Below are 14,640 nucleotides of genomic sequence, written 5' to 3' on the forward strand. Positions count from 1 at the left end.
CAGAAGTTTGGGAGCCAGCTTGCTAGCAGCCGTAGGGCCAGGCATGAAAGCAGTTTCTAGCATGTCTGCCCCAAGGGGACAGCACAACCACGAACTGATGAGGAAGATGGAGCATAGTAATACAAATAATCATTTGTACAATACAATACAGTACAATACAATCCAACACAACACAATAGCCATTGAAGAAAATGGGGGAAGGAAAGAAACGCCAATAGCTAAGAAATGGACAATGAATGTGATCCTTCCCAGAGGGGATAGAAAGGCAAAAATGACAAACCTGAGTCAGTCCATCCCTAGGGTAAGGGCGTCCCACACATTCCTCTTGGAGAATGATTCAGGCTGGGGTTTTCAAAGGAGCCCATGGGAATTAGGCACTCAGACCCCCCAGTCTAAGCACTCCTGAATTTCTGGGAAAGTTCACATCCAAATGCTGCTTCTGGACCTCTATATCTATAAGGGCCAGGGGCAAAACCCCAGATATAAGGCACCCACTGGCCTTTACAGTTTGGACCCATTTCTAGCTGAACACACGTTACATGCCTGTCCAACAGTTACTAATCAGGGGATGGGCAGACCAGTTTGGAGAAAATAGGATCCCACCTGAACATTTGTCCTAAATTCAGATCAACCCTTTCTGGAGGTTTGAGAAAGATAATTCTGCCCAACCTCTGAACTTCTAGTTCCCAGCCAGGCCTGGAAGGACAATCATTGGAATATCACAAATAAAGCTCTCCTCTACTCTTTCCAGGTGGCTCCCATGGCAGGTATGGCTGGAAATTAAGCATTCTTCTGAGATTTCCTGCCTGGATTTGCAGGGCTACAAGGTTTGGAAAAGCTCCGAAGAAACTTCCAAAGTTTCAATACTTGAACTGAACTCAAATTCCAAACTTCCCGAGGCTCACCAATTCCTCTAGTAAAATGAATGAAAACTACCTACAACGCACCTCTGTTACAGCTGCCAAACTCTGGATTCCTTTAACTCGAGGTTGTATGTGTGACACTCTGTACCTCAAAGTAGCACCTTGGAACCCTCATATTCACCAGGGGGATACGATTACGATATATCTTGTACAAAGCATACCCTATGAAGTATCATTTTAAAAATCTTGATCTGTTGAACATTAATATCCTGTTGGATTGTATGTACTGTCCTTGTATGTGAAGTTGTGAAGTATTGCTAGATGTGCTACTGAAATACGTCATGAGGTTGGGAACTCCCACAACCAGCCTTTCAGGTTCAAAAAAGGAATAACCATCAGTAGCCAGACAGCATTAATGGCTCATCAGAAAATGAATCGACTATCCCAGAGGCTCCTTAGAGAAGGCCTGTGGGGACTGCCTGATCCCCTCATCACAGCAAGGATCTTTCCAGCAAACTGGAAGAAAATATAAAGAAGGGGAAATGACATCATCACCTGGCCCTTCTCCTGTCTCCCCATCTCAACACCTGGAAGAAGGTCTGGAAGAAAAAGACTTTGAACTGAAGTCCAGCCTGTGTATTGAGGAACTGTAACCTGCTTGTACCATCTGTTAGGGTGAGAAAAGCTGTATGATTCAACTCTTGCTTAGACTGAAAATGTAGGACTTAGAATGCATGTTTCTATTTTTATTTCTTAAGGTAACTAGCTTTGACTTTTATGCCTAGCACTTATAATCCTTTAAAATCTATCTTTCTGTAGTTAATAAACTTATTTTAATGTTTTATCCTTATCAGTGTGTTTGTCTAAAGCGCTTGGTAAATCTGCTCAGATTACAAAGGCTGGGTCTTAACCCCTTTCCTGTGAAGAAGTGGCAAACTAAGTAATGCACTTAACCGGCCAGGCTTCTGACCAGTGCAAGATTGTACAGTCCTAGGGTGCAAGATGAGGGAGCTGGGGGGAACTGGCTGGAGCCTCCCTATTGATGGTTCACGAGTGGCTGGGAGATCATTCATGGAACTCAGCTGGGTGTATCCCTGCCTGGGGATGTCTGTGTAAGTGCAGGGCCTGCCAGAGTTTTGTGCCTTGACTCAGCATCAGTGTGTGAGAGGGACACCCCTGATTGGTGGGACAGAGGGCTCAGTGGTCCCACAGTTCAGGTTACACCCTGGGGATCCTGTCACCGGGGGGGAAATCCAATTGTGAAACGAGTGAAAGGAAATTAGAAGCAGTTTGAGGGTCAAGAGTGTATCAAAGAGCTGCTGAAAATTCTAGGTTGCTTGAGAAACTGACAGTACAAGTGGAACTGCTAGAGCAGGGCGTGGCTGTAGGATTGCCACCTGACTATGCAAAGGACACTGCCTCATCGGGCTGTTCTTCCTCTTTCCTGCACCATCAGTGCTGTAGCAAGAAATCTGGAGGCCCACTGTGAGAGGACCTATGGGGGGCCCCCTTTCCATTAGTAATAGTCCATTCCCAATTTAATCAAAGTATGCAAATAATAACCTATAGAAATCCACACCTAGTAAACTGGCTGCAAATACCTTCAAAGCTAAACACAAACATAAATAAAATGTCTGTTGCATTTTACTCGTCAGTGGCTAACTACTGAAAAAAGTATAAGGAGTTTTTTCTTGCCTGAGTAATGGAATGCTCTGTTGACAAATTCTTTTATCACGACTTGAAAGTCCAGCGTCTTGCAATTGTCAGTGTCTATGGACACTGCAGCCCATCCTATCAAATGTTCTTGAGACTTGGTCAACCTCAAATAATAAGTTTTTATTAACTTAAACTTTGAGCAACTTCTTTCTGTAGGCACCACAGAGACTGGAGTTGTGAGAAGCACTTGCAGAGCAATACACATGTTTGGGTTCACTGTGGACAAACTGCTCCTGGAAATGAACTGAAGTGTCTCAACTGCATCTGCAGGCTTCAGCAAAACACCAGAAGGATTCTTGAGTTCATGTGCCAGGTCATGCCTGTTTACATGCACGATATTGACATCAGAACTCGTCAGAGCCCATTCCAGGTTACCGAACACATTTTCCAGTTCACTCGTCGGAAAAAAGTTTGCAGTGTTTTTCACATTGTGCAGGAATCCAAACATGTTCACATGCTCTCATGAGAATTCAGAATGTTCTGCCAGCTTCATGAGAGCAGTGTCCATAGCAATATTGATGAAGTCCATCAATGGCTACTAGCCAGGATAGACAGGGATGGTGTCCCTAGCCTCTTTTGCCAGAAGCTGGGAGTGGGTGACAAGGGATGGATCACTTGATTCCCTGTTCTGTTCACTCCCTCTGGGGCACCTGGCACTGGCCACTGTCGGAAGGCAGGATACTGGGCTGGACGGACCTTTGGTCTGACCCAGTCTGGCCGCTCTTATCTTGTCAAATTTAAATCTCTTTTCTGCATCTCCAATGATTTGAACCTCTGCTTTGTTGCAGAACAGTTTCTTCTTTCTGCGGACTCATGTTTCAGCTAGCTCCACAGGCCCTGACATTTCCTTTGTGATCCGTTTAGCAATTAAAGTCTCTTCAAATCTATTTTTATGATAATTCTGTATTTGTCTGAATAACTTCAATTAATTTGCTATCATCAAGACCAAGCACTAAGCTCTGCATTTTTTTGCTTACTATATGAATTTTAAACAGTAAGTTCTGCCAAGCCACAAGTGAGATGATGAACTGAAATGAGGAGAGATCATCTGCCAGTGATCCAGCTTCTGCATGCTATTATCTTTTGTTGTTTCTCTCAATTTCAACAGAGCTGACTGCACACTTCGTGTCTGAAACCGCCAGACTTTGACACTTTCCAGTTTGCTCTCCTATCTTGTCTCCAAGTGAGGCTTTAATGTTATTTTCACACAGGATTTCAAAACCATCCACTTACTTGTTGAAGCTGTAAATATAGTGTACATTTGTTGAAGAACACCAAGAAAAGTTTTTGGCCAGTTTGAGGAATTTGCTGTGTCACTCAACACTAGATTTAAGGAATGTCATCTGCAAGGAACAAAAAATGCCTTTTTGTTCTTTTGAATTAAACAAGCTTGCACACCTTGATGCCGTCCTCTCATGTTAGCTCCATTTTCATATCTCTGTCTCCTGCTATTATCAAATGTCATACCATGTCTGGATAGCACTTCATCTGACAAAGCCTGTCTGGAAATTTCCTGCATATTCAGAAATGATAGGAAATGCTCTTCAGTGATGACTTCTGTCTCTTGGATCTTAATGTATCTCAAATTGACAGACATTTGTTTCTTGTAACCGATATCGGATGTGCAATCCAAAATAATGGAGTAATAGTTCCTCTTGGTTTTGTTGTTAATAACTCTACCTGTTACCTTTTGAGATAACTTCAAAATGACATAATTTTATATAGTAGGGCTAAAGTGATGGTGTCTTTCTTCTCCAGAGAAGAACTGACATAACATGTTCCTTCACCACAGACTCAAATTTAGCCAGTAACTCAACTTGGCCTACGAAGTTTAAATTTCCACACTCGTTAAGTGTTTCCATGGACCCATGAAAAGGTAGGTTCTGTTCAACTAAGTGAAGAGCAGTGGCCACAACTGTTTCAAATATACCTCACAAGTGTTGTCTCTCAATTTCAAGCAATGATTGTGAAGTCTGGTCAATTGCAGATTCAGATTTCAGACCTATTTCCAATTTGCTCCATTTCACCATATTTCGGATGTGAACATGCCTTTTCTCATGAGTTCTGAGAGTTCTGTGGATATACTGCCATTCCCCAAACCCACACCGATGAGACTATGGCTACCAACACTAAATCATTTGCAACAAAAACACAACACTGCATCCATTTTCCCAGAACATATGAGCCAGTGTAGTTGTACAGTTTCTCCATTTTTCAGTTTTCTTACATAATTTTCTTCTTCTGTTGTGACTTGGAAAACTTTTACCTTTAATTTGCAATGGTCAGTATTTCTCTAAGATTATTCTTGTTTTGTCATCTATGAGTTTGGGCCATGCTGAAGGATCACGGATGTTAAAAAGGGACACCGGAATTAGTAGAATGTCTCCTGAGCTGTGGCTGTTCTCTTCAAAGTGCAGTGATATTACAGCAGAACTGTCAGACAATGTTTCTTGCTCCTGATTTCTTCATGCAAGTTTAAGCGTTTTTCTTGATCAGTTTCCTGGACTGGTTCTACATTTGAAGAGGTGCCAGGAGTCAACAACCTCTCAAGTGCACCTTTATGTCTTTTAATCCGCTCCTTCTTTCTATTTTTTCCATCTGTGCCCTCTTGTTTACCCTTTCTCATCATAATACAATAACAAGAGAACATTCAACTAAATCGAAAGGCAACTTTTTAGGCTCCATCTGAGGCAAAGGCTGTGAGACCCCCCACCCTCCCTGATCTAGTGACCCTGGCTAGGGCCTCAGAGCACAGCAGTCCCTCCCATAAATAATAAAACCCCTCATTGGGTTTCATAGAATCATAGGACTGGAAGGGACCTTGAGAGGTCATCTAGTCCAGTCCCCTGTACTGAGGCAGAACTAAGTATTATCTAGACCATCCCTGACAGGTGTTTGTCTAACCTGCTCTTAAAAATCCCCAATGATGGAGATTCCACAACCTCCCTAGGCAATTTATTCCAGTGTTTAACCACCCTGACAGTTAGGAAGTTTTTCCTAATCTCCAGTCTAACCCCCTCGCTTGCTGCAATTTAAGCCCATTGCTTCTCGTCCTAGCCTCAGTGGTTAAGAAGAACAATTTTTCTCTCTCCTCCTTGTAACAACCTTTTATGTACTTGAAAACTGTTATCATGTCCCCTCTCAGTCTTCTCTTCTCCAGACTAAACAAACCCAGTTTTTTCAATCTTCCCCCATAGGTCATGTTTTCTAGACCTTTAATCATTTTTGTTGTTCTTTTCTGGACTTTCTCCAGTTTGTCCACATCTTTCCTGAAATGTGGCCATGCCATCTTTCCTGAAATATTTCCTGAAATATTCTGTTTACTTTGTACCTGCAGTAGCACTGGGAGTGTACAAAGGGCCATACAAATACCTAGTATCACAGAATTGCATGACCTTTAGTCTGCTCTGCACCAATTGAAATAGCCTTGACGCTAGGGACTGGATCTGAGGCCCCTGCAGCTGTGGGGTTCGCAGGGTAGGTTGCTACAGCACCGTGCACCATTTGGCTCACTCCTTTCGGTGACAGGGAGCTGTCAGTGGATCTCTGCTTTGCTGGAGAACTGTAGGAAGAGGCAGCTATGGAAGTCTGATGTAGGCAAGAGTGCTGATGCTGGTACCATCTCCACAGCAGATTCACAGTGAGATCTTGGGAAAATTTCAAAGGTCACCATATTCAGAAATGGCCACTGATTTGGTGGTGGTGGTGGTTGGGGGGCTTCTGGGACATCATTGGCCTGATTTTCTGAAGTGTGGAGCAACCCACAGCTCCCACAGAGGCTGAAAATTCCTGCCCACGGTGCCTCCAGCTGGGCATGCAAATCAGTGGCCACTTCTGAAATCAGAATGGTAGCCCTGTTAGTGCTGAAAATGTTTTTCTTAATCCTCCTACGCCTCAGTCTCCCCATCTGTAAAATGGGAGTGACCCCCTCCCACTTCCCCAGAGCCTTCTCGGGGCTCATTCATGCTTGGAAGACCTTTGGGATCTTAGGGGAAGCATGGGCATGCAAAGCCTGAATATTATTTGGTTTACTACAGTTCACGGGCTGGGCAGGTGACTCAAGGCTTAGAGGGCCTGGCAGCCTCTCCTCTTGCAGGAGACCTGAGCAGACATTCCAGAAGCTTACAGAATAGCTAGTGCACCAGACTAGACGCAGAAAGGAGATACTTCCCGAGCCATGGCCTGGCCGGTGAGACACCAAGACAGGGTCCCACATGGGCTGCACGTGCTCGGCAAGGCTCCAACAGACCAGCCGCAGTAGCCATGCTGTCTCTTCATTATCATCTGACTGGTGGGCTGAGCGAGGTGAAGGCTGCCACTTGTATTTTGTCCTGGGCCACAGAGACATTTCTGATGAAGGGCCCAATCCTGCAACTTGCCAGGTGGCAGCAACTCCCATTTATAGCCACTGGGATTTGAAGGAACACAGCCCCGTGCAGGAGCAGCTCAGCTCCCTGCAAGTTTGGGCCCTGAGCGCTCGGTCCATTGGGAAATGCCACACCCAGGCTGAGTGCGCATGGTTAGCCTGAAATGAGTTCTCCCATAGGCACCTGAAAAGGAGGGTTTACTTTCAAAGGTTATTGTTCCGCGCCTGCAGGCTGTGCGCATATGCTGCTTCATTAGACGCCGTCCCTGGCTCAAGGGTCTCACCGAGTTGTGGTTAAAGTGCTCGATCGACGACCAATAACAACCTCTGTTATAACAAATGACTTCAAAATAGCTTTTAGTTCCTTAAGTCTCCCCTTTACGGAAGCCAGCCTCTGCTCACATAACATTTCTCATTTTGATTTTTCTACAGTCAGCAGCATTATGGAGGGATCGCCTTTTGACAACCGAGACCTAGTCATACAAACAAAGAAGAATTTTTGTTTCTGAACAAAACAGTATTAAGGAGTTCTTTTTCCCCCATGAAGAAAGCACTATGAGTAGAGTTGGTTGGGAGTTTTTCAATGACACATTGTTTTCATGAAAAATTGCTGATTCATTGAAAAGAAAACTTCTTGTGAGAATTGGGTTAGTTTCAATAAATTTTGCTACACAAAAATTTTATGAAAAATGAAACATTTTGGTTTTCTATGTAAGCAGAATCTGAATGAGCTCTCACCTGACATCTAGTGGTGAGCTGTGGAAAAGGACTTCAGGAGCTGATCTCGTTTGCATGGACACACTCACCCTGCCTAGGTGCTCAGCATGATGGGATTGCCTAGAGGCCTTTGATCACACGGAGGGCTTGGAGGATATTTGTTGCAAGTTCCTTAATGCCAGACAGCAAAAGGGTGAAAAATACATCTGATGAAATGAGCTGTAGCTCACGAAAGCTTATGCTCAAATAAATTGGTTAGTCTCTAAGGTGCCACAAGTCCTCCTGTTCTTTTTGCCTATATACAGAGGTTGGAGAAATTATTACAGAGAGCCATCATGAGGGGAGCATTGGTTGTCTGGCAAATGGACCAGACTAGATTGGGTCAGATTGTGAGAGGAGTTCAATACAAGAACCCAACCCTACTCCACCTTCGATTAAGGGAATGACAAGAAAATCCACCGAGGTTCGAGAGGAGGAGAAGGAGAGGCAGGCAGCTGATGGGGTCTGGGAGGTTCAGTCACACCAGGCAACTGGCACAGCATCCATGTGAACACCCAAGGCACTTATGGTGAATCCCCAAGAGGAACTTACCCAACGTTGCAGGTCCTGACAGAGCTGGTTTTGTGTTGGATTGTTGAAAAGGAACCTGTAGATACTGAACCTGGCCTTTGTTGCTGCTGTTCCACCTGGCAGAAGGGTTGGTTACCTTTTCGTTTAGAAATTTAAGCAGATTATAGCAAATATTTTTTTTTTAAAAATTGAAAACTGGCCAGTAGCGAAACAAAACATTCACAAAGGATCTAAATGAAACATTTAGATTGACCTGAACCAATTTTTTTCTAGTTCACAAAACTTCAAATTTTTGACTTGCAGTCCCGATTCAGGAGGGAAAAATTTCTGACATCTCAAAAAAGCTCCAAATCTAACATTTTCTTTTTTAGCATGGATCATTAAACTGGATTGCTGTGGTTCTCAGATACACCTGAGAAAGCAGCTCTGCCCTATCAGTTCTTTTACTGGATAATAACATTGAACATTCAAGCCTTTTCTGCACCAGGAGGAATTTACAAATAATATTCCTACCCATACTAACCCCTGCTGACAGACTCCTGTCTCTACACACACCTCTTGACCATGGCTTCAGTTAGACTGGCTTTCAGCGGGAATAATTAAAATGATGGCAGAAAAGGGTGTGTCCACTGGAGTCTTGTTTACACCAGGTCTCACACCAGTGCTAAGAGCTGAACTGGTGGGCATGAGCCCCGGTGGGAATTTTATTTGTCTGATTTATGTAACATTTTCAAGATGTATTTTCATCATGGATGCAAAACTCTTTACAAAACAATCTACACAGGAATCACTGCGCCGAGTACTAGTTGGAATGTTGAAATGAGCCCGCACCAAACAGCCCTGAGGTCCTGGGGACGGTCTAGGGTGACCAGATAGCAAGTGTGAAAAATTGGGACAGGGGGTAGGGGGGTAATAGGAGTCTATATAAGAAAAAGCCCCAAATATCGGGACTGTCCCTATAAAATTGGGACATCTGGTCGCCCTAGGAGGGTCAGATATGGATCCACATTCTGCAGCTCCTTTTGAAACACAGCATCTCTTTAATAGTGCATAGCAGTGGCAGGCAACAGTTTGGGAGGGGAACTGTGGAGGACAATGCGTGAGCCTTAATTAGCTCCCCAGTCTGGACCTTGGTGGGGGTCCCATTTGAAAGGCAGGTTTCAGAGTAGCAGCCATGTTAGTCTGTATTCGCAAAAAGAAAAGGAGGACTTGTGGCACCTTAGAGACTAACACATTTATTTGAGCATAAGCTTGAAAGCTTATTTGAGCATAAGCTTGAAAATACAATGTATTTTCCACTGAATGCATCCGATGAAGTGAGCTGTAGCTCATGAAAGCTCATGCTCAAATAAATTGGTTCGTCTCTAAGGTGCCACAAGTCCTCCTTTTCTATTTGAAAGGCAGATGCTCCTCTAGCAACATATCCCTTCACAGTATTGTTGCCATCAACACCTCCATCTTCAGCAGCCTGGATTTTCTTTGGGAGTCACCCGCCCAAATGCACCCCAATCCCAACTCTGCTTAGCTGGCGAGAACTGACAGGAACATAGAATGAAGCTCCATTTTCTTCAAGGCCAGAATAAATGGCAACGTAATAGCAAAAAATCTTGTCAAGTGCAAGTTATTACAATGCTTGAACCTCTGCTGCTTTTATCCTTATCGTTTTGGAGAATACTGAGGTTATCAAACAAATTTAAGCAACCACATCCCTCCACCACCCGTGCTTTGAGACCAGTGCTAGGCGAGCTCTGGAAGAGTGCAGAGTACTTTTGTTATGTCATGTGACTACATTATATTTAATGAGAACAACAAGGGAAGAGTGAAGCATCCCAGTGCATGAGGCTGTATCCTTTTGGAAAGCAATATTAGAACTTGAGCAATGCAGCTGATTGTCTGAATAACTTGCAGCTACAGTACAAGGGAGATTAGTTACTATTTTATTCTCATGGACCTACACTTGTATTTCTTGTGCAGCCAAAATTCCCCTTGACTTTAGGCCCTATACATGCATATATTCTCTCCTAGTGCAAAGCACCATCGAAGCACATCACAGTGAACAGCAAACACAACACACAAGAGTCATTGGTCAGCAATCTTCCTGCACACTTTGGTCTTCACACAGCCTTAAGAAGTGCACCATACTGCTTCCCGTCCACTCAGCCACATCCTTGAACCACATTCGCCGCGGGCGCCTCCTGCCCTGGCATCTGGCTCCAGTCCCTGCAAAACTTGCTTTGGCAAACTTCCTCCGCGCATCCTATCCACATGTCCTGCAAACTCCAGCTTTCTTCCTCTGATTGTCCTGATGATATCAGGCATCATTCTCCTTATGCTGTAGATTTGGGCCATTACCTCCTCATTATTTGTGTGCAAAGTAGAACTAACATGCAGCAATCACCTGCAGCATTTCAACTAGAAGGCAACAAACCTCTTAAAATCCTGTTTCCTTAAGGTCCCAGTCTCACATGCATATAGCAAGATGCCAGAGACAAGAGACTGCGGCAATTTCATTGTACGCTTCCAAGTAATACCTTTCATTTATGGACCTAGGACAAGTCATTAACTAAACATGGCTAATTACATAGACCCTCCTCAACCTTTTACAAAGGGCTGTTGACAGGTCAAATTAGGGCTAAAGTTTAGGTTTTGTAAAATTAAACTTTTATAAAAACTTCTCTCGAAAGAAAGTCCCGTCCCTCTGATTTTGGTGAAAACAGATTTTGTGGAGATTTAAACATTCTCCTGCAGTGTTTGCAACTCATCTATTGCAGCATTGTGTGAGAGAAATTAACTAGTCTAGTCTAATTATCTGATGGGAGAGTAAATAATCAGTATTTATTGGTGAAAATAAATGAGGCTTTTAGAAATATTTCCATTTTAATAATTTAAGGTGTTGTTCTTACCACCACCAAGGCAACTTCTCTTTCTATTATGATGTGATCTGTAACCTGGCAGTGTCTCTTTAATCTTCGTGCAGACTTAATGATATATTTGTGATCGATTAATGTAGCTGCAATATACGTTTTTGAAGGGATGGGAGAGGGTACGGGGCTAATGTATTTTGATGAGATGTAAAAGCAGAGGCGATGAATTTATCGTTTAAATAATAATTAAAATGATATTTTCTAAAGACTGACAATTTTCCTTATGTAGAGAAAGAGGGAGAAAGACTCCTAGGTGAGAGCCACTGGGCACCTGGCGTAGGGCATCCTCCTGCTCCCCAGGAACCACTGGGCATTTTGCAAGGCGCACACTCTTCCTGCGCTCCTGGAAAGGGCTCAGATGCTGTGGTGACAGGGGCAGCGTAAGAACCTGAATAGAAAATCAGCATCGTCCCATGGACTCGAGTGGCGCTGGGCTCATCTACGCCAGCTGAGAAACTGAGCCTCGTGCAGAAGGGCCACGCGCGCAGGAATTAGCCCTGTGTGACATTCCCTGAAGCTCTTCAAACAAAACTCTCCTGTCCAGGCAGCTGCAACTCTGCCCGGTGTGGTACTTATTAGCTCAAATTATGATTAGAACCCCCTCCCCTCCAAAACTTGACTTGCTTGTTTAAATAATAATAATAATAATAATACAAAAGGATTAGGGGGAGCTCCCAGACATCTGTGCCTGGCCTAACTTCCCAGCATGTCAGACAAAGGCAGGAGTAAAGCAGAGGCACCCTCAGCCCAAAGGACAAAACCTCCCCAAACCCCTGAGGTGAAGTCAAAGGCATTGGCAGTACTTGACATGGCACTCAAGTTTGTTTACCAACTTTTCAGGGCCTCAGGACTCTCTCAGCGTAGATAAACCAGAGGAGACGTGAGTGAAAGCTATTTCCCCAGAACTCTGGGAACGCAGCAGACCATTACGGTGAGTCCAGTGCAAGGCAGGGTTATAGAACAAAGCAGACCAGCCTGGCTGTAAATACGATGCTGACCATAATGATAATGCCCTGTCTTCTTCACATCACAGGTTGCAGCCTCAGCTTTACAAAAACGAACAGGCCCCGTATCCCTGCTCTGAAAAGCTTTGGAAAAGACCTAGACAAAAGGAATGATCGGCTGAGAGAGGCTAAGGGCCCGGTTCACTCCTTCCAGCAGCGTGACCCTACTGGAATCAGTGGAGGGAGGAGAATCGGGCTGGGATCATTTCAGTTACCTACAGTCTGCTGCATCAATTTGATTCTACTGTGTTTGCTGTTTATTACTCAGGGGCAAACCCAGCCCCCTCTCTGTGGTGCGCAGGGCTGCTCTGAACTCACAGCGCTGCACGGAGCCCTCCTCTAGGCAAGCCCCCTGCCTGGCAGACGAGGGGACAGGATCCAGAGCAGAGGCTCCATTCCTAGCCTACCAGATGTGGGCTGGGATACTCAGCCTGTTTAACACACTTCTGCACTTGGGAGGGGATTCCTTCCCTTTCTCCCCAGTGTCAGGACTAGCGGCTGGGGCTGCCTTTGCCCCAGGTTAGTGCTGGGGGTGGGGGGAGGGCAGTGCACTCTAGAGGAAATGGTGCAGTGCCATGAGTAAACCCGAGCTGAGCAATTCACCACATGGCTCAGGCAAGACTCCCTGGGACCTGCCCAGCTCTGTGGGAGACTCACCCCAGGTGTCCGGGGTGGCAGGGTGGTTAGACATTTGAAGTCCAAACCCAGTTTTGTTGAAAGTTTCACTGATCAAAATTTCACCAGCAGGCAAGAAAAAATCTGGCTCTGTCTGGTCCAAAGCTCCTCCAGTCCTGACGAATCCCTCCGGCAGGTTAACAACACCGCGGACTCTCACTGGTTATTGGCTGCCAACACGACAGACCCTCAATGGCAGATCAAAACCTGAGGGCATGAAACTTCCGTGAGGGGCACACACAGTACAACCATGAGGGCACTCTGCAGCACCCCCTGGCAGCACGCGTGCGTGTTGGCACTTACAGCCTGTGCCCAGCTGGGTTCCCGTGGCCAGTTGTCGGCAATAGGCTGCAGGGAACAGTACGTGTGCCTGGCTCAAAGGCGAGTGTGTTGGTGTGAGGGGTATGTGCCCAGCAAGCAGCTGGTAGCTCTTGAAGGGGGATGCACTGCAAACAAGAGGTTAGTGTGGGGAGTTTGGGAGCTTGAGTTCAAATCCCAGCTGTGACACAGGTGTGCCGTGGGGTCTGGGACTAGGCACCGAGGCGCTCAGTGCCCCACCGTCCATGCTGTAAAATGGGGATAGTCTCACTTCTCAGGGGCACTGATGGGGCGATCGTGCCCTCCTGCTGAAAATGAGAGAAAATTCAGGAAGTGTAAACATGGTCTCACATGCGAAAAAGGGTCGGGCTCCCTCCCCTGTAGAATGTGGTTAGGGAGCTGTGTCTCCCACCCCCCCGCCCTCCCCGCACAGGCCACCCTCCCATCGCTCCGGGGCTCGGGGAGCTAGCCTGGGGCAGGAGCTGGCGGCCGCTGTGGAGGGACTCTGGGCTCCAGCGGGCGAGGGTGGGGGGTGGAAGGGGCGTGGCCTCAGACGGAAGGGGCGGGGCTGGGGGCTAGCCTCCCCCAGCCGGTGGCTCATGCGCAGCCCATGTTGGAGGGCCAGGATCCCTATTCCCTGCTCTCCTCTGCCTTTGGACCCATTCTTCCATTGCCCCCCTGCCGCCAGTGTGGGGACGGCTGAGCTGAACGACGCTGCTGCTGACAGCCCACCTGCCCCAGCCCTGGTCCCTGCCGCCTGGCTATACCCCTCCAAGTCACATGCAGCTTCTACATACGTGGGGTGTTGCCAACGCTCCTCCTCCAGCGTTAGGTGGGATTAGCAGACAGGCCTTCCCCGGCAGGCCCAAAGGCTGAAGGCGAAACAGGATGCTTATGTGGCAGATGTAAAGTGTTCTGTAAGTGCTGAGGGGAGTCCCGCAGGCCTTTCTTTCCTCCTCCCTAGTGTGCGACTGTAGAATACCCACCTTAGGCGCAGAGTGAACATGAATTAACGTAACCCACTGGCTAAGTGTCTTGCATCCCTCTCTAAGGCCTGGTGCACACAGAAGATAATAGCCTACTACCACTGACAGCTAGCAGAGTTACCCCGTCGGCTCAGGTGGTAGAGGCCTGTGCTCTTGGGACTGCTGGTCTAGGGATCTCTCCCTGCTGGTGCCCCACAGTGGAAGTGGTTGCTCCAGTAATTAAGGGGCACTGAACTCCACAGAACTGGCTCCGCTGAGTGGGTGTGCAATGGTGGGCAGGAAGCTAGAAGACAAATCTGTGCCCCACGAGGGCTGTGCTGACACAGAGACAGATGCCGGGGATTGGACAGCGCCCATGGACCTCGGCCCCCCACGGAGGGAGAGCGTCTCCTGCAGCCCTGATACTGTAGTAGTGGCTATCGAGCACCTCCACTGCTACTCCATGGCCTCTCAGGGCAGGCCCCCGTGCCACCGCTGTCCTGGCTTGGGTACAGGGCTTGC

Source organism: Lepidochelys kempii, chromosome 9 (genome assembly GCF_965140285.1).
Source record: "Lepidochelys kempii isolate rLepKem1 chromosome 9, rLepKem1.hap1, whole genome shotgun sequence".
Lineage (NCBI taxonomy): Eukaryota > Metazoa > Chordata > Testudines > Cheloniidae > Lepidochelys > Lepidochelys kempii.